At 38.4% G+C, this 24,713-nt stretch overlaps 1 protein-coding gene across 5 annotated transcripts in view; it reads left to right on the top strand.

The window, feature by feature from the left end:
* The window catches only part of BICC1 (BicC family RNA binding protein 1), a 284,594-nt gene that overhangs the window by 222,644 nt on the left and 37,237 nt on the right, over positions 1-24,713 (top strand). The gene's annotated exons all lie outside the window — the stretch shown is intronic.

Here is a 24,713-nt window from a genome sequence, read left to right as displayed (position 1 = left end):
TTCTAGCCTTTGTGCCATGCTATCTATACCATGCTATCAAAACTGACACTGTCTGAAACTCAGGGACCTAATAGATTCAGACGACACGGTATCCCTTGCAGCAGGATTTCAGCAACATCATTGACTTTGATAGTGAAGAATGCTTATATGGCATTTGCCAAGAATTTTCCTGGGTGCTAACATAAAAAATTTCCATATATTTTCTTGGTACTTTAATTTCTTAATTGCTGTTATAGGAAAACTCTTATTATGCGTAGAAATAACTGTATGTAATTAAAATACATGATGCTGACCATAATTATATGTATAGTCAGATACATCACTTTAGAATATACAAGGGGTACGTATAAAATAATGAAATCCAATCTGTGGCCCTGGCATGAAGTCAGCCTCCTTGTTGGATGTTAATACTACATGAATATTATATTCCGTGGATTGGTATTTGCTCATTAGTATATGGACATTCCTCAACTGTGAAATATAGATTTCAATAAGTTCTTTGTAATCATAGCACATTTTCTGTAGGAAGAGTGTTTGACATTATGGTTAAGTGTAGTACCAATTCATCTGCCCAACTTGCAGGTTTCTGTGTTTCTATTGGAAAGTGCATCCCTTATTTGAGATTTGAGAGGTCAAAAGTACAACAAATATTAACGTGCATCTGTGTGAACGTCACATTATGCATTAAAGTTGTAAAAATAATATCAGAGAATCCGTGCCAGAGTGTAGCTTATGATCAATAAGTGGATGATATGGAGGATGTATATTCAGGGTCTCTGACTAAGGTCTCAGCTGCTTCAAAAGGTTTTGTCCGTAGAGAGGAGCAGAAAGGGCACAGGCCTTTTAACTCCACGCACCTGTGTAACTTCCAGCCCTATCAGAAGAGCTAGAACCCCATCCAGATCAGTCATTAAAGGATGTGGCAGCACTAGGACCGAGATATGACTTCTGTCAAAGATTATTTGTATGTTTAGGTTGCTCATGGGTAAAGTTTGTTAGAACCAGAGATGCCACAGTTATCGATGCAGTCTGGGAAACCTCCAAATCAGCTCAGCTGTGAACAACTGGCCTTCATATCAAAGTCTTCTCTTCTTGCTCTCCCAGCAGAAGATTTGGAGTTCTTGGAAGCTGGCAGCACTGAGAAGTTGCATTTCGTACTTCAGAGACAGCACACAGGCAACAGCCCCAGAAATGGTGCTTGGTTTCCAAAGCCGTTCTGTAGAAGACAGATGTACTGACATGCATTCGTAATCTGTTTACTATCTTAAAAAATTATATATCTAGTTTTTTAGTCACCCTGTAGATTATTAGGCCTTTGGGAGCCAAACCTAGGACCAAAGCCAACATGTAAAAGAAATTATTTTTTGGCTGGGAAAATATATTACATATTTCTCACAACCAATTCACAAAAACACTTTTAGAAGGTAACCTGTTCATAAGTTTGTGGCCCCCAAATGTGTGTTGAGCATGTGCCACATATACTCAGAGATATGAGAATATGTAGATCTCTGAGCCCTCTCTGTAGGTGCCTAAAGGTTGCTAGATGATTTTTAATGCCCTCCTCCCTACCAAATGGACAATTTTATTATTTCCACTGAATAAAAAATGGTCTTTGTGAGGCCAGCCCAGTGGCGTCGTGGTTAAGTTCGCGTGTTCCGCTTCAGTGGCCCAGGGTTCACGGGTTCAGATCCTGGGCATGGAACTACACCCTGCTCATCAAGCCATGCTGTGGCGGCATCCCACATTGAGGAAGATTGGCAAAGATGTTAGCTCAGGGACAAACTTCCTCAAGCAAAAGAGGAAGATTGACAACAGATGTTAGCTCAGGGCTAATCTTCCTCACCAAAAAAAATTAAAATGGTATTTGTGGTGGATTCTGGTAAATGCAATTATATTGCTACCAGAGTATATGAGTGTAATATTCAGTAACAAAGCAATCCTGGCACATACTTCCTCTAGTTTCCCCCCCCCTCCTCTGTGGGGGCTGTGACAGAAAGCCAGCCCATTATTCCTTCTGGTCTCCCATTCAGCAAAGACAAGGTTAGTTCTAATAACCAAACTCTCAGAGTAGATAGTAATTCCATTTTGACCCTGTAGATATTACTAAAAGCTGTCAGACATCAGAAATATTTTATCAGTGATTTCTTCTCACCGTCTGTAGGTCCAAGATAATGAAGCAAATGGGACTAGCTTCTTTTATTTCTTACTTGTTAAAAATTTCTGTTGCTCTTGGGAATAAAAACTAAGTTCTATAAAGTGTGATCAGAGAAAGGAAACTGAAATTAAAATAACAACTGAGCATTTGTTCCAATGAGTTTTTTTTAAGGCTGGCCTCTTGCTGAAAGCCCAGTTTAGATTCCAAGGACAATAGCTTTAGTTATTAAAGTATTTAGAGAACCTTAAACATATTTCAATATAAACAAAAAAGATCTGTAAAACCTAACATCTTTATAAACTTTTCTAGAAAAAGAACATCAGGCTAAATATCTGGGAAGTAGGCATTCTAAGCCCTTTTGCTGGCACATGGAAAGGATTAATTGATATGAACAGCGTTGGGTATTTACTGTATATATTTGTATAGTGCCATAAAAAATTCTTCACTAAGTTACAAATTAAAGTAGGGAAGGAATGAAAACCGCTAAATTGTTCTTTTATGGTTAAGACCATACTTTCTGTTTTTACTCTTTTTCTTTGGTGTGAAAGAAACTCAGTATTGACCTTCTGTTTTGTGAAACTTAAAAATAGAATTATATTAAGAAAGGCAAAGGAGGGAGAAAGATTTTTCACTTTGGGAGGGAGTTGTGGTCATTTGAAAAATGACATAATGTTAGCTGCTTTCCATAACACGTTTGAAGCAAATGTGTTCTTAGTTCTGTTTTTAGTTTTGGTAGTAAGTCTACTGTGAATTTGTGTATTGTGGAAAGAGTGAATGGTGTTAAAAGGAGCCTGGTTGTTGCCAGGTCTGAGAATGGGAATGGTTTTCTTAAGGAAACCTTATTCCATCAAGGGTGTAAAATTACTGTAAATTACATTCATGCAGCAGATTGGTGAGTCCCCAAATGAAAGTTTCTACTCTTTTCCAGCTCCTTAGTGTATCTATACCTAATAGTTTTGCTTCTTATTAAACCGTAGACTTCATATGTTATGTTCTCTTCCACAGAGAAGCTCACATGTACATTCCAGGTGAAATCGCACCACAATAAATACATCACCACCAAACACCATAGCATAGATTTTCTAAGCCATTTATTTAAACTAATATTCAATGCAGAGAAATTTCTTTTAGCCAAAAAATGCTTTTTGGAATCTGTTGTAATGGGATTTAAGTTGTCCTTATTAATGGCTTTGGGAATTATTTGTTTCAGTGTTAAAGGAAAATTTTCCCCCCAGAAAAGGAAAATCGTGACTCTCATACAGATATAAAATGAACATGTTAATAGTTTTTATTTTTCTCATTGTTAATGAGAGAAGCAGGTAGATGTTATAACCATTCAAAAGAGAAGCACAAATTTATATGGCATAAAGGAATGTCAGATGAATTTATGAATGGATCTGAAGCTGACTTTTTCTAATAGGAAGAGGAAGGGAAATCAATTGAAGTGCCAGGGGACAGAATTTATTTGCATGTCTGTACATAACACTTTTTTTGCTTTGCTTTCACTTATCTGAAATTTAGAGAGTTATAAAATAGTTTAAAGGCAATGAAAGGCTAGAAACAGAGAACTTGGAAGAATGTGCTCTAAACGATGTGTAAGTTTTCTGTTAGAGTATCCAGTAATCTTTTTTGCTTGTTATTTGCTTACATTAGTTATGAATGGTATAAATGAACATTTGATGGTAGCAGAGGAACTAGTTGAGAAGTAACACACAGCCATCCTTTGGTTACTTTCTGGAAAGTCAAAGGTTATTTTAATTCCTTTACTGACAAAGACTTCTTCATTCATTGTTATAAAAGAGGTAAAGTTTATTCTTTAAGGGTATGATTTAAGTTTTTGTAAGGTAAGAGACTAAGAATTTATGAACAGAATGATGAGTGTAAGAAACTAGAGATGCTGAGATAGAGGTGGGAGTCACTCGAACTCATACTAGTGTCTATAGAAGGAGAAAGATGAGGCTGGGAAGAAAGTCGATTCCTTTCTAATTGAAACAGGAGGAGTACAAATCCTAGAGGAGGGGGCTGTGACAAGGTTTAAAATCTACGTGAGAGAAACACTAAAAGATGAGTCAGTGAAAGACTTTAAGCTCCATGAGGCCTAAACCAATATCCATTTAAAGGAACTGGCAGAGATACCCATCAAAACATAGTTTAGAGATGGTTTATTGTGATTTCCCTTGTGTGTTAATTAGTTACATTTGTCTCCCTTCATTTTGATAAAATCACTTAGAAATATGTAGATGCTTTTGTGTGCTTAGATATTATAATACAATGGGAGAAGGAGTTGTGCTTCTGTACATAAGGTTTTTGAGAATGGATGACTATCAAAGGTTCAGGCCTCTGATTCCTTAAGTCTCTGTAAGAAAAAAATAACTAAAGGAAGCAATTTGGGCTACTTTTCCAGAGATGGCAAAGCATGCATTAGCATGGGAATCCTGGGATTTGGGGGGAGTAGGTCATCATCTTCCAGGGTGTAGAATAAGTGCCGATATAATCCTTTTCATGAACACATTTCAAAAACTGAGGGGTTTTGAAGTTCCTATCTGCCAAGAACTGATGGGTTTTTAAGTTCCATAAAAGCAACCATTTCCATAATGATTTTTGTAGGAAAAAAATTCTTATGGAACATTTCCATCAGGAAAGAGTTGAGAGCCTCAAGCCAGATGAAAATAGGTCAGGTTGTAGAAGTCAACTTTGTTTTGTCGGTGTGAATCTAGGATTCAATTTGAAACCGAACTCCTTTTCAGATGTTTGTTTTTCACTTGGCACTACTTTCCCTCAAGGCACTGGTTTCCCCACAAGTCTTTGTTGTTGATTTACGTCGAAAGAGCCTGCACATGCTGTGCACCTAACCTGCTAATGGGCCAGTTCCTCTTCACTCTGATAGAAATTTGTGGCCAGGAAACTCACAGAGCTGACCAAATTCAAGGCCAAGTAAGTGAAAGCTGAAGAATGTACAAACATAGAAAAACAAAAATCATGGAAACTTGAACAAAACCAGAGAATGTAAGAGGTGCCACCGAAGTGAGGAAATATAGTCAGACATTGAGATCTGATTTGCAGGCAAGCTTGATGGGAATGTCTGTGAAATATTGGAGAATGTAGTTAGCAGGTTTGCTGAATACAGCAAAAAAAACTGTCTAAAGCATACAAGTGGAAGTGCCAAAATCAAGATCCATAAGGTTTTACATGATATATAGTGGTGTCTGGCCAAAAATGTAGTCAACTTTGTTTTCTCTTGTTTCCACACTATATGGTAAAAGAAAGAGGAATAAGTTATAGAGTGGCCAGCATTCTTCACAAACTCTGGAGTCTGTAGTCAGTCTTGCTGAAGGTAAGGTCCAGCCTGTCTAGTTAAATGAGTGGATTGGTTGTCGTAATGGGCCATTATAGTGCAGGGTGATGTAGATGACATTAAGCTTCTGTACTTTCTCTTTTCAGAATTTTCTTTACATGGCAATTGACATGAGTTTTTATTATGAAATGAAAGTCAATAGGCATTGGCCAAAGTTGCAAGTGTACTTTGGAAACTTTAAAAAACAAAAAGTATTAATCTCTTTCCAGATTAGCCTTACAAGTACATCACAGTACTTGAGCAATTTCTTCTTTAAACAAAGGACGCTCAGCTCATTCTTCAGTGCTACAGCAAATCCCCATGTGTTGGTGAGACCCAATGGAATAGAAAGTCTATGCAACAGAATTTCATAGGTTCTAAATGTAAAAGGGAGCCAGCTCTATTAGGTTTGTTGTTTCAAGGCCCTGTGACCGTTGTGGATGAGGGAAAACTAGGAGAAGCCATTGAGTGTTGAATTGTTAACATGACATGATTTCCCTCATAATACTCAGGTGTAATTCTGTTAAATCCTCAAACTTTCACAATCTTGACCTTTTCTACCAAGGATAGAAATAATAGTCTTTCAATAATGAATAAATCCTGAAAAGATATGGCAGTTACTTTTAAAATATTGGAGACTTTGGGAAAAATCATTACCTAAAATCTTTATCTTTTTTTCTTTTTTTAATGTTGTTTAGGTACCAGCCACTGTAGCTGATAGCATGGATTGGTCAACCTTCAAAGGTGATTTAAAAGCTATGAGAGTATAGTCCTGAGGTGTTCCTAAGACAGCATCCCAAATGACAAGTTAAATCTGGTTTAGACGGAAGAAAAAAGTGTCTTCAAATATAAGTGAATCCAATAACTTTTGGAATTATTCAAAGAAAAAAATAAGCACCAGTGGTGACAGTACTGCTGAATTTGAATTACTCAAGTGGGAGAGATCCAGGCGAGGTTTACTTCTGAGCACAGACCAGTGTTTGTATTGAAGTAGGACAAGATCACATGCTGATCATGATCTCTTAACCTTCGAATTGCTTTTTGCACAAGCATGTTCCTTCCTAAACTGTGGAGATCCGCATTTCATGAATTTTGGATCTGGCATGTTGAAATTGAAGAGCGTGAGGATAGTGAGGAGTTGTTAACTAGGTGGCTGGAACTATGGAGAGGCCAAAGCTGGGAAACTAGAATTGGAAAGCGTCAGAGTATTGGGTGGGGGTTTCAGCTACCTGACTAGACGGCTTATCCAGGCAAATGACATAGAAGAGTGGCAAAGGGGGTGCCCTGGGAGCAGAGGCAGAGAAGGCAGGAAAAGAGACTGAGAAGGAATCCCAGTGAAGATTCAGTCATGCAATTACTATAAGTTTAGTGCTGTTTTGGGGTCCCCAGAAGGTATAGGTGCAATAACACATACTAATGTTTACTAAGCACTTACTCTGAAATGGGCGGTATTATTAAAACCATTTTGTGAGTGGAGAAACTGGGTTCACGTCAGTAGAACCAGGACTCATGCAAATTTTACTTTGATAATAACCAGTTGCCTACATTAGGCTTTTGAATATTTAATTAGACAAATGATCAAAGGGAGCTAGAAATGACTGCAAATTGCCAGAAACACAATTCCATAAAAAATCCATAGTAATTCAGCTTACATACCTAGAGACCTTAGACTGAGCAGCAGAAGTGGAAAAAATCTGGTTTATATGACTATGGAGAGAGTTCTGTACTTGGAATGCTGTATCCTGTTCCGGACACCTTATTGGCAGAGAGATCCATTAACTTGGAAGGGACCTGAAATTCACTTGTGGATGAAAAAGAAAAAGAAATGCTTAGCCAGTAAAAGCGTATAGAAAGTGAAGAAGGTGATACATGTGTATATGCTGATATAGCAGAAGGGCAAAAAGATCTGAGTAAGCATAAAACCCACTCCAGACTTGGAAGAGAAACATAGAGCCTTGACATTGATTAGTTTTTTTCATTTTTTTGTTCAAGGCTAGACATTTCTCACTTTCTTCCTCCTAAAACAGGAAAGGGATTGGTTTTAAATTTTATGCCTTTAATTTTCTTTAATCTTTGCCTGACAGAGATAAAAATAGTGAATCAGTGGGGTGAAATTGAGGGACATGGAGAAAATGAAAATGGAATAATAAACCCGGGCAAGTTCATCAGCCTGTCTGGGAATAGTCACCCAGTTATATGAGAACAAACATTTCAGTCAGTCATTACTAATCTGGAATAATCAAGGTGATATCTGTGTCAATTAGAGGAAAATTTGAACGCAGAAGCTGTTATTAGAAGAAAATTTTCTTTCCCTCCTTTGGATTACATAACCAAAATATGGCCTAATATTCCTGGGGAGACCAGTTTAATGATTAGTTATTATAATTTTATGGGTGGTATGTGGTTTAAAAATGTATAAATTTGGATTCTAAAGGACCTGCTGGTGTTTGAGTAGCATTTCTCTTGCCCAGACATTTTTGTTTACATTCATTTACTTATCAGGTACTTTCTTCTGTCCAAAGTAAAGGTAAATCCCAACCTAGCTCAGAACTTGCATATTGTGAATCAGTAACATTCGTGCTGATGAGGTTGCACGTACTGTACTCCCAGTGTGAATCCTGAAACATGTTCTCTGTCAAGGACATGAGAATCCCATTTAGTGTCTAAGATTTGAAAACTTATCTGAGCGAGAATTCCGGATAAGCCAGAGCACAAATGAAGCCATCTAGTGTTTCTCCAACCAAAATTGTGGATTCTAAGATAAGGACCCAGAAAGAGAAGATTTTTTTCTCCTGTTCTAAAAGAATACTTCTAATGCTTCTGTACTTATTAGTAATCATGTCAGAAAAGCTGATGCCAATTCCATTTCTCCTCCTGAACTCACCCTATTAAGAGAAAAATGTCCAGCTAAAATTTAATCAACAAAAGCAGGTGTTACAGGGGAGGGCAGGTCTGTTGAAAGCTGCCATGGATCCAGGTACCCTCTCTTTTCCAGGCAGACAGTCAAGTTAGTCCACAGAGCATGTGAACTCTTTCCAGTCCATAGTAACATTCGAGTATGCATTGTGTGCTTGAATGCAGCACAGAAATGTTCCCTTTTGATTCAGTTCAGTTCTTAGTCACCCCCCCAACGACACATACCTCTCCCACACCCCCACCCCAAAGCTGCATCCCGCTGGTTTGAAAATCTTGATGGTTTCTGGCAGGACAGTGGCACCACTCTCCAATTATATTACTGCTGAGTGTCTAGTAGTGCCAGAGGTGGTTTATGCTGCATTATGTGTCAGTAAAAATCAGCCTGTGAACCAGATTAAAGCCAAATCTAGTTTTGGATGTAGGGGGCATCCATGGGGTGGGGGTTGGGGGGTGGCAGGGGCACTCACTAGCAGGAAAGCTGGAACTTGATGGAATAACAGAGTGGAGAAATGACCCTGTGTGTGCATTTTTTTGATTTATTGTTCCCCTTGAAGTGGAGTGGGGAGAGTAATTGGGTATGGGTGTAGGAAGATGTTTCACTTTCTTAGCATATACATTTTTATTTATTTAGTGATATAAATCATAGTAAAAGTTGGATGATCCTAGAATTATCAACTGAAGGAGCTAGTAAGATAATCTTTTCAACAATAAAAGCTCACCATTTTCAAAGCAGTCCCACCTTTCATGCCCATATTTCATTAGGGAAGGATTTTATGCCATTATGAATATAAGTACCATGTCTCATATTTTCTTTAATTTTAAATTTTCTCTTTGTCTCTCTCTCTCTCTCAACTAGTACTCTCTGATCTGCTGTTGGTCTGTTTTTACATGAACAGTTCTGAACTCAAGGACTCGATAATTATTTTTCTTTGGAAGATATTTTTGTGAATGTTTTAAAAAATTTTTGTGAATGTTGATGGCTTTTTATTTCAGACTTTCACCTTCATCATATATTGTACTTCAGTAGCTATACCATATTTATATTTTAACAGCTAGGGAGCTAGGAGGATCCCAAAATATTTAAAATCTGGTGCCTAAACTCCTAAAAGTGGGTGGTAAAATAGGAAGTATTGAATAAAGTTAGTGTTGGTTGAGGACTTAGGGACTGATTAGTATGAACATTTGAAAAGTTTGAAAGTAGGACTACAGAGTGTTTCAAGTTTACCTGTCTTTATTATTATATGCTCATTCAAAGCTATCTAAATCAGTTCTTCTTCTTTTTTTTTTTTTTTTTTTGCTGGGAAAGATTCGCCCTGAGCTAACATCTATTGCCAATCTTTCTCTCTCTCCTTTTTTTTCCCTCCCCAAATCCCCAATACATAGTTGTATATTCTAATTGTAAGTTCTTCTAGTTCTTCTATGTGAGCCGCTACCACAGCATGGCTCCTGACAGACGAGTGGTGTGATTCGACAACTGGGAACCAAACCTGGGCTGCTGAAGCGGAGCACGCCAAACTTCAACCACTAGGCCATCAGGGCTGGCTCCTAAATCGGTTCTTAAGTTTTCAATTATGATTGCAAAATAAAAATTCCATAAATTTTTCTAAGTAATTTTTTATAATATTTAGCAGATATGACCTGATTTTTTTAGAAGTCTTGCTTAAAACTCTTTTGCTGTATTTTCTAATATATAACTATCTTAAGAAGCTCTACTGTGAAAAATATGTATTGTAAAGATGCTACAGATTTATGCTAAATTAGTCTTTATTGATTTTCAGGTTTTAGAATTCCTGTCATGGCCATAATGATCTAATCTGATATTTTGCTTTTTTCCTTTTCCTGTTTTTGTTTTTTTTTTGAGAGGAACAGTGAGGTGATTGCAAAGTGAATAATATATCCTGCTTTTATTCTTGCCTTTTTCTTTTTAAATGTTATCCTCTCACAAGCTCCAGAGAGAATTGATCTTCACCAAGGGGTTACCATGCTGATGTGTTGTACATTCCTAATATTCCTTAAAAGTGAGGGAAAATAAACATAATAAATGTCAAATAGCATATAAAAATGTTTCTAAAAAGCCAAGAATAAGAGTTTACCGTATGTCATTTATTATATCTCTCTTAGGAGGATAATGCCAACAGTCCAGTAGGAGTTTCCTGTTAAAAAAACAAACAAAACAAAAAACACAAACACTGACATAATAAAGCTAATCAGAGACATTTTAATATAATTTATACTAAAACCATCGTAAAAAAGAAGAGAAGTTGTTTGCACTTGATGGGACAGTCCAGGGAGGGGAAATGCAGAATTCATTACCAGTTGACATGAGAAAGCTCTGGGGTTTTGGTTGTTCAAAGTCACTCCACACCAGCTGTGATGTGTCTAGCGAGGCTGATATAAATGATGACTTAGGCAGCTTTAACAGAGGGATCGAGAGGTTATATAGACCTAAACCCATTATGTTATCCCACTTACTATTATTTAATCCTCATAACTATGTGTATAGGACACCTACTTTATTCCATAACCATTGCCAGAGATTGAGGATTCAAAAAATTGAAGTTGCTTCAAAGTCAGTTCATAGAAGGAGCAACTGGGAAGCAGGAGTGATTGCACAAAGACAAAATGATGAAGGGCTGTCATGGGTGTGCCAAGGGGAGTGGGCTTTTTAGTGTGGAGGAAGAGGGGATAAATACATAAAAAAGATTGGGGAGCAGATATCGGTCACTCTAGTGAAATTCAGATAGTTATCTAATGCCTGTGTTCTAAGATTCAATAAATAGGACATTCTGTGAGGATACAGAAACTGGACACAGTGTCTCCCATCAGATCAAGGAGCCTGCAGACTTAAGAAGTGTGGTAGATATGTGGATAATAGGGAATATGTGATAGGGCTAGTAGAGAACTGACCAGTTAACAGGAGAAGCCAGCAGAGATGTACTTTGTGCTGGAGGGACCTGATGAAATGGAACATTTCTGTTAACCTTAGGTGGTGAGGATTGGAGGAATGGAGCGGAGAGTAGGAACAATGCAGTGTGTGATGGCTTCCGGCACAGAGGATGGACGGAGGAAATCACAGGACATTTTGCTGCAAGGAGGAGAGTGTTGAGGTTTGGCTGTAGTGCGGGTTATAGGAAGGGAAATAAGGGAAGTGAAAGGGGAACAGCTGGGTGCAGTCCTGATCATGAGGGCTTTGAACCACGGCAAACAGTTCACACTTTTCATTCTACAAAGTTGAGGAATCCTTGAAGGTTTATGATGAGAAAGATGGTTTTAAGGAAATTATTTTTAACAGCTAACTCTTGCTTTTTGGTAAAGTGGTACACTGTGTGTCACTAAACGTGGCAGTTTAGTTGACAGTTTGGAGGAATATTATATAGAAGAAAGCATGCTCGGAGTGGGAAATTTTAAAATCTGTAGTCACTTACATGGCTCAGACTATGGTGTCATCTTCACTGTAACTGGACTTGGTAGGATGTGCCTGGCCCAACATGGGCCCTCGGTGAACCTTGTTGAAGGAAGGGAAAGAAAATTAGAACTCTGTTCCATTCCAGGTCTGAAGTTCTTTGATGTAATTCTAGGAGTTGTTCTGAAACAAGATTTTATGTTTGTTGAATAAAGATCTATTTCTGTAGCAGAAGGATAAAAGTTCTAGGATTTTTACTCTAATAAAATATATGATTTTTTTTTAAAGAGCTAAACAACTTGATTCAATTGTGGTTTCTCTCACAGACCTTCCATTCTTTCTGTTTGTTACTATTTTCTCCTGTGTCTCTTATAATAACTGAAAGAAAGTAATGGTGAATACAAATTTGGTGTGATCTTATTGGTTAGCATTTATGTTTTAAATATAATTGCTGAAATTATGTTAAAAAGTATAATTGTTGGGGGCTGGCCTGGTGGTGTAGTGGTTGGGTTCCAGTGCTCTGCTTCGGTGGCCGAGGGGTTCCCAGGTTCAGATCCTGGGCACGGCCCTATGCACTGCTTTTCAAGCCATGCTGTGGCAGGCGTCCCACATAAAATAGAGGAAGATGAGACAGATGTTAGCTCAAGGCCAATCTTCCTCAGCAAAAAGAGGAAGATTGGCAACAGATGTTAGCTCAGGGCTAATCTTCCTTACAAACAAATAAAATAAAATATATAATTCTTGAAAATTTCTGAGGAGAAGATAAATATCAGCTTGCATTAATGCCAAACCAAAATTGAATCCTTGAAGAGTTTTAAAATATGCTCTCTTAATGTTTTTATAAAATTCTGTACTGCTTAGACCAAGACTTCTTAATCTTTTCAGCCTTTTTGAGAATCTATAGATTCATTCAGAAAAATTTACCAACGCATGTGTGCACAGTCTTTGAATGCAATTATAGGCAGATTCACAGGCCCCACAAAGATAATCCATAGACCTCCCCCACCCTAGGAAGAAACTGATTGATACAGTGGGTTACAGAAATCGCACTTCCGTAGATTTGAAGTTGGCACAAAACAGATGTATGTATATATTTAAAAGTGTTTTTGTAGGGGGTGGAACATGCAAACAAATCCCCTTAGAAGTAAAAGTTGTATGGAAGCCAAGAAAATATTGAAGAAATTTAAAGTGCTGCTGAGTCCACACATATTTCTCGAAGGTCCTGTAAACGTTACAACACATTTATCAAGGAACATCTGAAGGTGCCAAGATACTTCCAGTAATAGACCAGAATAAACATGACCATATGATGAAAATGTATTTGCATAGCCTTGGGGGGGAGAGAGAGACTGGGGTGGGGGGGCCGGGGGCGGGGCGGAGGAGGGAGGGAGGAAGGGAGGGAGAAAGAGAAAGTAGAAAACTGCATTATGGTTCTCTACTGTAGTTGTGAAATTGACCTGTGTTGAACAACAAGTTAGAAGAAATCCATCTTTTCAAAAGGGTCTGCTAAGACCTAAGGAATATTATTCTTAACTTATATAAGGAGTGGAGTCCACCTCCTAAAAGTTAGTGCTTTTGTGGAGAAGAGGCAGCACAAATGTTGAAGGTGGGGTTCTACATTTCACCACCCTCAACCTCATGCACACTTTCTCATCAAGAGAAGAAAAGGAATTGGTGGAAGGGTGCTATATTAGTCTTGGTCTGACAGAAAACAGAATTAACTCCAAACAATTTAAATAAACTCTAATAAAGGAGCTAATTATCGTAGACAGGGTAAAGGGCTGAGCAAATAGTTATTAATAGATGATGAGGCACAAAAACTGGCAACAGCTGGGAACCATTATCACCCAAGGGCTGAAGGGACAAGGAGAGGACACAGTATGATGGGCACCCATGGAAAGGGGACTGTGGCAGGAGGGTGCTCAGGGGAGCTGCAGGCAGAGAGCCGTGCAGCTACTGCCAGAGATGCTGGTCCCGCTTCCTGGGCAGGAAGCAGGAAGACAGAAAGACAGAATGGCCCTGGGGCAGGGGCTGATGGAGCGTAACCAGGTACCATTTTCAACTCTTAGACTTCTCTGCTGAGAAGACAAAGAAAGAAATTGTGGTTGCCATCCTGGTGAAGCTGTGTGTTATGAGGGTGCTGTCCTTTGACGTTCTTCTTTGCTTACATGAGTGGGTGGTGGAATCACACCCTGAGAATGATACATAAGTAATGCTTTTCTAAATGTCCTTGCTTGGGGGGACATTGGAGAATTCTGTCAAGAAAGAGCACTATACCCCTACTACCAGGATTGCTCTCATTTCCATTTATTTTGGAAACCATTGCTGAAGACAAGGAGAGATATGGCCATAACTGTTTGAAAGAATTTCATGTGTAGTTAGTGGTGGCCATAAACATATGGCCTTCACCAACTATTTGGACACTGTTCCAACCGTGTCTTTCAACTGCAGTTAACCTCATCATATATTCTTGCACCTTTTTCACTGGGGAAGTCTGTATTCAGAGCCAACGTATGTTGATAAAATATTAAGGGTATTTACGGGACAAGAAATAAAGAGAGGTAAAGTTCAGGAACTGTGTGGCAAAAGGCCTGCCGTGGAATTGTAGATGAGAAAGAACGAACTCTTCTGTCTAGTTGAGAAAGCACTGTTGTCATTATTAACATTTTTAAAGATCTCATTTTTTAAGGGAATTCTTGAAACATTGTGCTTGGAAAACAAGAAGTTCTGACTTAAATACATTTGTTTTAAAGTACAAGGGTGTAATTTGAGCAAATTGATCTCAGACTTTACCTGATACAGATAATCTTCTTTTAAGGTTTGAGTATGTTTTCCACATTATAAAATGTGTATACTTTTTCATGGTGGAAAATACAGAAAAGCTTGAAGCATAAAATAAAATAAAAATTACCTGTGACTTATCACTTAGAAGTAATCACTGTTAATTTGGTTGTTTTCCTTTTTCTTCTGCTGAATATATGTGTATCCTTAAAATGAAATTATCATATTGTGATTCTCCGTTAATATTTCCAAATTAATATTTCAACATATTTCCAGACATTTTGTACCAACTTTTATTTCCATGAAAAGTATGTTAGAAAGTTTGTCTATGTCCTTGTTAGCCTTATAATTTTAAAAATATTTGCCAATTTTATAAATAAAAATGATTATTTAATAAGGTTGAACTTTATTCATGTTTATATATTTATTGACGATTTTTCTATTGAATTATTTATGTCTTGCTCATTTTCCTATGAAACAATTAGTGTTTTTTTCTAGTTTATAGGAGCTCTTTGTATAGAAACAAATTTATTTAAGAAAATAATTTTTCTTCTTAGAAGTAATAGTACTAATTGGTCAGCTTAATCAGGTAATGTTTATTTTTTGTGATTTTTGGTGAGAAGCCCTTCCTTGTCTCAGAAGAAAAGTCAGTTTTAAAATACTGAACTGTCAAATTTTTTTTTTTAATTTTATTTATTTATTTATGTTCCCCCCAAAGCCCCAGTAGATAGTTGTATGTCATAGTTGCACATCCTTCTAGTTGCTGTATGTGGGACGTGGCCTCAGCATGGCCGGAGAAGCGGTGCGTCGTTGCGCACCCGGGATCCGAACCCGGGCCGCCAGCAGTAGAGCGCACACACTTAACCGCTAAGCCACGGGGCCGGCCCAAGAACTGTCAAATTTTTAATTAAGATATTTAAGCAGGAATATTACCTTTGGGTAAATGTTTGGTGAATCCTGATTTAGAAATTATTAGGCCTTAAAGTAACTTTAGATATTTTTATAAAGGACCATTTTGAAGTTATTTAATAATTGAAATTATATTTTTCCCCCCAGAAGACATAAATTTCTGAGGACTGAGAAACTAAGACCCTTGGTTCCTACTTACTTGAAACAGCTACCAAACAAGTATGAGAGAAACAAATAATATCTGTTTATTGTTATAGAATAATATTATTACAGAGTAATATACAGTTGGAGACAGGGATATGAATATTATTTCCAGTATATGTGGCTGTATAAAAAACTATTAACAGCTGTTCATCTAGTCTGTAGAAAGTGGGAGTAAGAAACAAGGATAGGCAGATAGGTATTTTCCAAATAATTTTCCTTAAGGCTGATTTAACTATTAGGTACTTTTAATTTTTGTGAAAATTACTAACTTTCTGAGATTATGAACAAGCTTGAAATAATCTTTAACACTCAAGAGTTGTGTGAACCCATAATTAGCTGTTCTTCAGTGCGGTCTATAAAACTTTCTCACTAGATTGTACAACAAAGATGAGAGAGGTGGAGAATTTTAATGCCAGTCTCAAACTGGCAAGTTATTTTTAGAATTGAATTCCTAAGAGTTTTGCTGTTTCTTACATACACCCTTAATTGTGCCTCAAATATCTTCAAAAAACAGACTCTCTGCTTTTTAGATTTCTTCTCTTAGTAGGCTGGACGAAAACAGAGAGATCGTGTGTGTAGTATGATGTGGTCACTTCTTGACTTAGGGAACTTTACTAGTCAAATATGTGTGAACCCTTAAGTGCATGGTTGCTTTTCTATAATGGCACCCAGCAGTTGAGTGTGAAGATTTTTCACGAATAGTCCCAGCTGTCGTAAAGAGGGTTCATCTGCCCTGGCCACAGATTACAGCGCTTTGGGTTTAGGCCACAGGCAATACCGCTGGGACCTGCCATGTGCACTGTGAGCATCAGTGTTCCTTGGAGAGAGAATGAAGATTAGTCGCTTTTGGCGCCTAGAAATTCGTGCATAACTTGCTGTTATCTCAGTCCAGTTTCCTGGGGATGCTTTATCCCAGGGCACATGCCTCCATCCCTACTCCAGTGCGCTCTCCTTTATCAGACGGATCATTCCGTTTCGGACTGCGACTCCGGTTCCATTCCAGAGGACCGGTATTCAGTTCAGCTGTCTTTTACATGCTCCTTCCTCATCCTGGGTCCTTACATTGTTTCTTTTGTCATGCTGTGTGGTTTGGGCTTTGTTCCCACTGCCACAAGAGTTGTCCATCTCTAGCTCATACGTATGTGAACCTCCTCCCTCGCGGTAACGTAGCACGGCTCATGCTTTCTGTAAAATTGTTATATACAAACCATTCAGAAGATTCCAAGTTTCCTCCTGGTGCTTAGTTTCCTTTCCTCCCCCTTCCCAGAATCCTCTTCCTTATCTCTGGAGTATAAAGCTCAGAAGGCAAAAGGCTTCAAGAAACGAATTGAGTCAGGCTTTGTGTTTTTAACTTTCTTTTTCCACCCTTCGTGTTCCAAAACTGGATTTCGTTTGTGCTTTGGATTTTTCTGCCCTCCTTCTACCTGAACAGCAACTCTGCATTTATGCTTGGCTTGTAGTTTACATTGCATAAGATAAGGTGGTTTATAAGATAAGGTAGTTTACCCTTTTCCAATTCTCATACTCCTTAAAAACATCTGTTCTTGATTATTTCATCTGTTATGCCTTGAGTTTGCTTTATACTTTGTTTGCATTTCGTTGTTCTTCTCTGAGATTATTTCTAGGTTTTTGCTGAGTCCCTATAACTCTGCTTCTGACTAAATAAACAGCTTTGATAAGGCACATAGGAGTCTTAACAGAGAAGAGGCATGTGCCCGATTTACCTCTTCCCTCTCTTCTGCCTATTTCTTCCTAAAGTTGAAACGTCAATGGGGAACAATTATAATGGCATCTTATCGTTGTATTTTGAACTCTTTTATTCCTGATTTTGTTGGAAATGCTGGTATTCCATTCAGCAAAAGCTCTCATTTATCTTCAGCTAGCTTTGAATTTTCTCAAGCTGATAGCTCTTTTCTGCCTAATTGATGAAGGGTCCTTGGGCTCCGTCTTGGTATGTGAATGCACCTTTTTCTTTCATTCAGAAAGAACTTGCCTGAAATGTTCATTACCATAGTGGTGAGGGCACCTTACCTCCAATCATTGCCAAATACTTGAACTGAAAAACGTCTTAAGGATCCTGCCATGTTTTCTATCTTTTGGTTTGCTCGTGTCACCCATGCCACTATCATGTCAAGAATACACTTTCTTTGTTGAGTCTTAAGTTTCATTCTGCCAAATGGGATTTTGATAGGAAGTTATCTCAGGGCATGATGGCATGTTAAACTGATTGTGGGTACCAATGGAAACATTTTTTCTCACAAAAACTAGGTTTTTAAATTTAAAATACATTTGCTTTTGTACTTCTCTCCATCCATTCCGCTTCTCTTCTAGTTGACTAATAAAGAGATTAATTGTTTCTATATTAAAATAAGGTAAATAAGGATGATTTTATGCCTTATCCTAGAGCAACATAGTTAGTTTAGGGAGTGCGTGCAACAGATGGATTTGTTTTTTCACGATCCTAGTTGTAATATCTGACATGTTACGGGTGCTCACCGATGTTTTGCCTTAAAATTCAGAGCTTGGGCTCTTCCGCCCCTTCTCCAAATATATTCTTTGCTCTTTTATTCTAACCCAGTTTATTGGAGTTTGTGTTGTCAAAGAACATTCCTTGAAGGAGTCTGGAATCTATGTTACTGACTGCAAAATAAGCCTCAAGTGCATTGACTTCCTGTCATCCTATTTCATTCTTTTCAAATCATGTCCAGTCAGGTTGAATGAGTGAGTTCAGGTTTTTTCTATCTCTTGATAATCAAGTATGTATCTTCATTTAAAAAAAAAAAATGTGATATTGGTATGTTATTTGACCCATATAGGTTTTTTTTTTTTTAAAGGAAGGGCTGTTTCTCAAAAGGTCAGAGGGAAACACCTTTGTTTCACAGGAAAATATGGGCCATGGCCAGTTGACTGTGAGTTGAATTCACTTTTGCTAATTAGTGAAGTGACTTGCTAACCTAAAGGAAAAGTGACCAAAATAGCAGACATATTGTGTGGTATTGAATTTTGAACTGTGACATGGTTCAAAAGGGTTTGAAGTAGAATCTCATCTCCCTATGGGCTTGTCAGTACATCTGCTTTGTGCCTGCAATACTTGGGAAATGCCAGTGGGGTCAACACTGAATTTCATCTACTTTGATACAAAATCGCACGTTCCTAGAGCGCGCAAAACAAAAGGAAAACCCAAGCTATCGTCTCTGAAGCCAGCTGTGGATCTGTCACCAAGGGTCAGAGACTACTCTTCCTCTACTCAGAAGCAGATCGCTGCTTCACAAACACTTGTGTTTACTGCCCGCAGCTTACGGTTCTTGGAAACGTTTTACGTTGTCCTATCTTTGGTGAGCTTCTTATCATGAGATTCCAAAAAACTGGAAAATCAAGTTATCAGGTTAGTTTTCTTTTTTTTTTTTTATTAATTAATTAATTAATTTATTTTTTTCCCCCCAAAGCCCCAGTAGATAGTTGTATGTCATAGCTGCACATTCTTCTAGTTGCTGTATGTGGGATGCGGCCTCAGCATGGCCAGAGAAGTGGTGCGTCAGTGGGAACCCAGGATCCGAACCCGGGCCCCCAGCAGTGGAGCGCGTGCACTTAACCGCTAAGCCACGGGGCCAGCCCTAGGTTAGTTTTCTATAAGAAGCTTATAGTACTGCTTTACACCAAAGAAATTTAGATTTATAAGAAAGTATAACAATGATCTGACCACACTCCCTCATTTTTTTTTTTTTTTTGGAAGAAACTATACTCCAGAGATTCAGTGACTTTTCCAAGGTGACAGAGCTTGTTTATGGCTTAATTGGGATTCAGAACTTCTTATGACTGTGGAATCTGCATATTCCCCACAACATGAAGGGAATCTGTAGCCTGTTGCAGAGTCAAAGTCATTAAAACTTAATACGTTCTGGGTGATATCTGAGGCTTTTCCTAGCATTTCCGTGTGATCTAAGTCAACCAGGGCCCTTGAGATGCCGGGGGCTTTTTCTGAGACTTGATGTATATTGGCTGTTTGACAAAATCCTTACCCTAGAGTCACAGGCTTTCTTATATAAAAAATTGGAACTACTTGCCAACTGTGGATATATTCCCAGTGATCGCGGGGAATTTCAGAGGAAGTTGGAGATGCCTCTCCTCCTGTCAACACTGACACTCCTAACAGTGTTGACAGACCTGGCCCCGGCCAATGTCCTTCTTGGTTAGATAGTTTTAAAGGCTAAGACTCCTTAGAAAGAACTTGAAATAAAAGTGAAAAAGAGCTCCAAGCCAGGAGAAAGTGAATTCTGTCCACTAGTCTCTTCTTAGGGATTTAAGGCCAGTTTAACGGTTTTGTTTATATGCGTAAAATGTACCAAAGCCATCTTGATTTCAGGCCATGATATGGAACTATTCCCCATAAACAAAAGTGCAACTCTAATATGATGTCTCTTATTTTGGGGTGTTGTGGGTGCAAGGAATAGGGTTAGTCAAACAAGGAATTTTCTGTTGTTTTCTCTCTCCAAGAGAACATGCTGGCAATGAAAGCATTACTTTGAATTTTAGGGGTTGAATCTTTCACTCAACAGCACTCAATCGTGGAGACAGGAAAGTAGCTACAAATAGATCATTGGTGAAACACTGGTAGCTTAAATTCATCATGTGTCGAAAACACATTGCTTTCTCTAGCATAATAAATACTATGAAATGGCTGACATGAGTATTTTCTGTAGATTTTGCTGTGGGATAGGAATGAAATGGGAAGGAGGTTTAAGCTTGAGGAGAGAAGGAAAAGGCAATAAAATATTCACTAATGTTTCCAGGAATGGGAATATTTCCAGGGACCGAAAACCAGAGAGCAGAAACCAGAGTACCAAGAGATAATCTTTTAAAACCATAACTAAACTTCACTTAAGTTCATGTAAACATCTCAACTCTTTTAAATATTTATTTTTACTGAAAATATGGTTTTTAGCATGTGTTCTTATGAAAACAGTTGTTGCCTTATCAAGTCCTTATGAATTTCCATATGGAAGTCATAAAAACCTTTTTGCTCAAAGGTTTAGATCTTTTGCAGTATACGTATAAAATACCCATTTCATACCCGTGTCCATACAGCTTCATATGACTTATTGAAGGTTAGGTCACTGTCTGGTCTTCCTGTCTTCCATAGGATGACACCAGAGAGAAGTGAGCAGATTGATGGGACAGGAATCTCAAAACCAAAAATCTGGATGAATATCTGACAATTCTGGGGGTTTTTGTTTGTTTTTTTTTTTTTTGTGAGGAAGACTAGCCCTGAGCTAACATCCGATGCCAATCTTCCTCTTTTTTTTGCTGAGGAAGATTGGCCCTGGGCTACCATCCATGCCCATCTTCCTCTACTTTATATGGGACGCCGCCACAGCATGGCTTGACAAGCGGTGCGTCGGTGCGCGCCGGGATCCAAACCTGCAAACCCCGGGCCGCTGCAGCAGAGTGCACACACTTAACCACTGCACCACCAGGCTGGCCCCGACAATTCTCTGTATTTTTATAGAGGTACTGAGATCAGAATATTTGAAAACAACTGTTTTGGGAAGTGGAGGACATATGATCACCTTGGATATGAGATTTAGACTCTTCCCGCAGATTTCCGCCTCCTCCCACTGTACTTAGCCATTTCCAAAAACAAGGGAGCCGTCAGTCCATTCAACACCGTTTACTGAGTATCTACTACTTGTTTGGCACTGTGGAAGTTACAAAACTAATTAAGATAATCCCTGTATTCAGGGAGTTTGAGGGTTGATTATAAAGCAGTGAATATTTAGAGCTAATGCCTCAAAACTTTAATGGCCAAATAGGAGTTGTCCTTCAAAGCAATTAATTTGGGGAAGGGAAGACTATACACTTATTCCCTCTTTCTCTACCGTCTTCCAACAATCTTCATAGCTGACATTTTCCTTGTTTTTATGTTTATTAATATGGTTAATACTTTGACTTTTCTTTTCTCCATCAAGTATTTGAAGAATGGGTCTGAATGAAACCTTATCCCTTGTAGTATTACATGGGCAAGCTTGAATTGTAAACTGTAACACTCATTGAAAGCAGAGAGCTGTATTTCAGGATTTGAAAATGAGTACGTTAAGTTCAACCTGGAATAAGAGCTCACATCCTGTATATATCTTTTAACAAGGACAGAAGTAGGAGTGAAAAGTAAAATACAACTAGCCACTTCAGCAATCTAAACCAGAATTTTATGTTTGTTTTTCTCTGTACTTATGAGACTTGATTATTTAAAGAACCGTATTCTGAAAAGGGCTGATTTGGGTACTGGAGACGGTTTGATATTACATGTTGGTGAGTGTGTGTGTGTCTCTATTTGTGTCCATTGATAATTTATATTTTTGGACACTAGATGGTGCTCTTTCACTTTGAAATAAAGTGTATTTTCTCTTGAGGCTTTTGCTTTTTATTTTGTTTATTCTGTTGATGCAGAGATGATGGAAAATCAAATTCTTTCTTAAATTGGATCTGAGGATTCCTGTCCCTTTACAGATGCATAGGAATTTTAATGTGATTATCCAACTCGTAAAGAAAAGGTTTTCAGATTATCATACCACTCAATACTTACCGTTAATGTATTTTGTGAGAAAATACTTTTTTTTTTTTTCCTGTAGAAGCATTTTATGTCACATATACTTGGCCGAAACATGAGAGACCGCAATTACATTTTTTACGTAGTTTAATCTTCTGTGTCCTATACTTGATTTAAGAATCACTTGGGACACCAACAAAATGCTGAGTGCCGGGTCCTGGAGACTTGGGAACTAATGTTTTAGCAAGTGCTGCAAGTGAGTCAGATGAGCAGGAGTGTTTTGAGAAGCACTGGGTTCTAATTCGCCACTGGAGGAGTGAGCGTTTTCAGTAAAGATTAACGCCCGAGTCAGCCTGCAGTAATTCAAACCAAAGCTGAAGATAGTTGAGACCGAAATTTTGAATGCAGACAGCTCTTTATGTAAATATTGCCTAGAGGAGTTATAATAGATATAATAAGAACTATTGAAGAAAGTGCCCTCTATTTGTTTACATAAGTGTGTTAAAGTTGGCTAGAGTCTTAGAAAAGGCAGGCCCTGTTAGGATGCACTTGGGAGCGATCAGTACAAACACGATGCCACGCTGGGAGGCTCTCCCAACTTGTTGCCCTACTTTTAGGCCCCTCACCTTACAATACCTCACACTTAGACATTTGAGCAAATTTCAACCAATCCTAAGGTCTTTGATCTTCACAGTGTCCCTTTGACAGGGCAGCTGTCAGAGGAGGGATTAAAGAACAGGATAAGGAGAAGTGCTGAAGGCCACCTGGAGACACGGTGGGGGTGGGGGTGGGACGCTGGAGGTGAAGGTGCTGACTCAAATGAAATACGGTGTTAGGATGGCTCTCCCGGAGGCCAGATGCCTTCCTGAAGCCCGAAGCTGGGTGGTGGACTGTTGTTGACTGTGATTGCTCCATCCTGGTCCTAAGAGTTGCTAGCTTTAGAAAATGGTTTCCTGTCTTTTTAGTAATAGCCATTCTGATGGGCATGAGGTGATATCTCACTGTGGTTTTGATTTGCATTTCCCTAATAATTAGTGATGTTGAACATCTTTTCACGTGCCTATTGGCCATCTATGTGTCTTCTTTGGAAAAATATCTGCTCAGATCCTCTGCCCATTTTTTAATTGGATTTTTTTTTGTTATTGAGTTGTATGAGTTCTTTATATATTTTGGATATTAACCCCTTATCAGATATGTGATTGGCAAGTATCTTCCCCCAGTTGTTAGATTGTCTTTTTGTTTTGTTCCTTTGCTCTGTAGAAGCTTTTTAGTTTGATGTAGTCACATTTGTTTGTTTATTTTTTTTGTTCCCGGAGGGGAAGGGAGAAGTGGGAAAGGGGTAAAAGGGCACATTTATATGTTGAGGGATGGCAACTAGACTTTGAACACAATGTCGTCTCTACAGAAGTTGAAATATAATGATGTACACCTGAAATTTATATGATGTTATAAACCAACATTACGTGAATAAAAAAATTAATAAAAAAGGAAATGGTTTCCTCCCTTCTTTCCTTTCTCTCTCTTGCTTTTTTTTAAATTGCTCGATTGCACCTTAAGACTATGACGTGGTGTTCATTATGGCATTGATTTGCAACTGGATTGTGGGATGGGGGTGGGTAGATCACCATATCAGGGAAGTGTGTGTAGTTTGATAAAAGCCCACCAGGTGATTGTGATTTCTTATCCTGGAGAATTGATGGTTTAAAAGGACTCAGGCAGAGCTGCTTTTTAATTGTAAAAGATGCTTAGCAAGCATTTGCTGACTCTGTCCCTGACCTAACAGGATGTGAGGGACTTAGCAGAGAAGGTGGTGCATTCTAGGCAGTCAGTAAGATGGGCATTATTAATGATTGTGATGATGATGATGATGATGATGATGATGATGATGGTGATGATGATGATGATGATGATTTCTCTCTCTGATTCAGCTTTATCACTAAAGCTAACCGTGTAGAACTTTTGGCTTACCCCAGAATGGTCTTGGTCTCTGTCAGGCTGACCTATAGAGTAATAGAACACCTAGATTGCTGGGAAACTTGAAAACCTGATTAATGAGAGAACTGAAGAAGTGTATCTCCTCCCTGGGGCTTGGGCTCTGATGTCTGCCTCTACCTGGAACCTTCCAGCCTAGCCAACTGCCTCTATTCCTTTAAGCCTCTACTCAGATCTCACTTTCTCAATGAGGCCTGACGCCCCTGCCCCCTTCCCATAGCTGGTACTCCTGATTCTTTTGTCCTGCTCTCCTTTTTCTTTTTTTCATAGCACTTATGTTCAAATATACTAAACAGTTTATTTGATTAATTTTTGTCTCCCTGCACAAGACAGTAAGCTATGTGTGGACAGGGACCTTTTTTCTTCACTGGTATATCCCCCAGCCCCTAGAACAGTGCCAGGTACATAGTTGAGGTTCAGAAAATATTTGTTGAATGAATGAATGCTTTCCTATATAAAATTTAGCAGCAGTAAT

The sequence above is a fragment of the Diceros bicornis genome, chromosome 6 (genome assembly GCF_020826845.1).
Source record: "Diceros bicornis minor isolate mBicDic1 chromosome 6, mDicBic1.mat.cur, whole genome shotgun sequence".
In the NCBI taxonomy this organism is placed as follows: Eukaryota; Metazoa; Chordata; class Mammalia; order Perissodactyla; family Rhinocerotidae; genus Diceros; species Diceros bicornis.
This window is presented reverse-complemented; position numbering and strand designations above follow the sequence as displayed.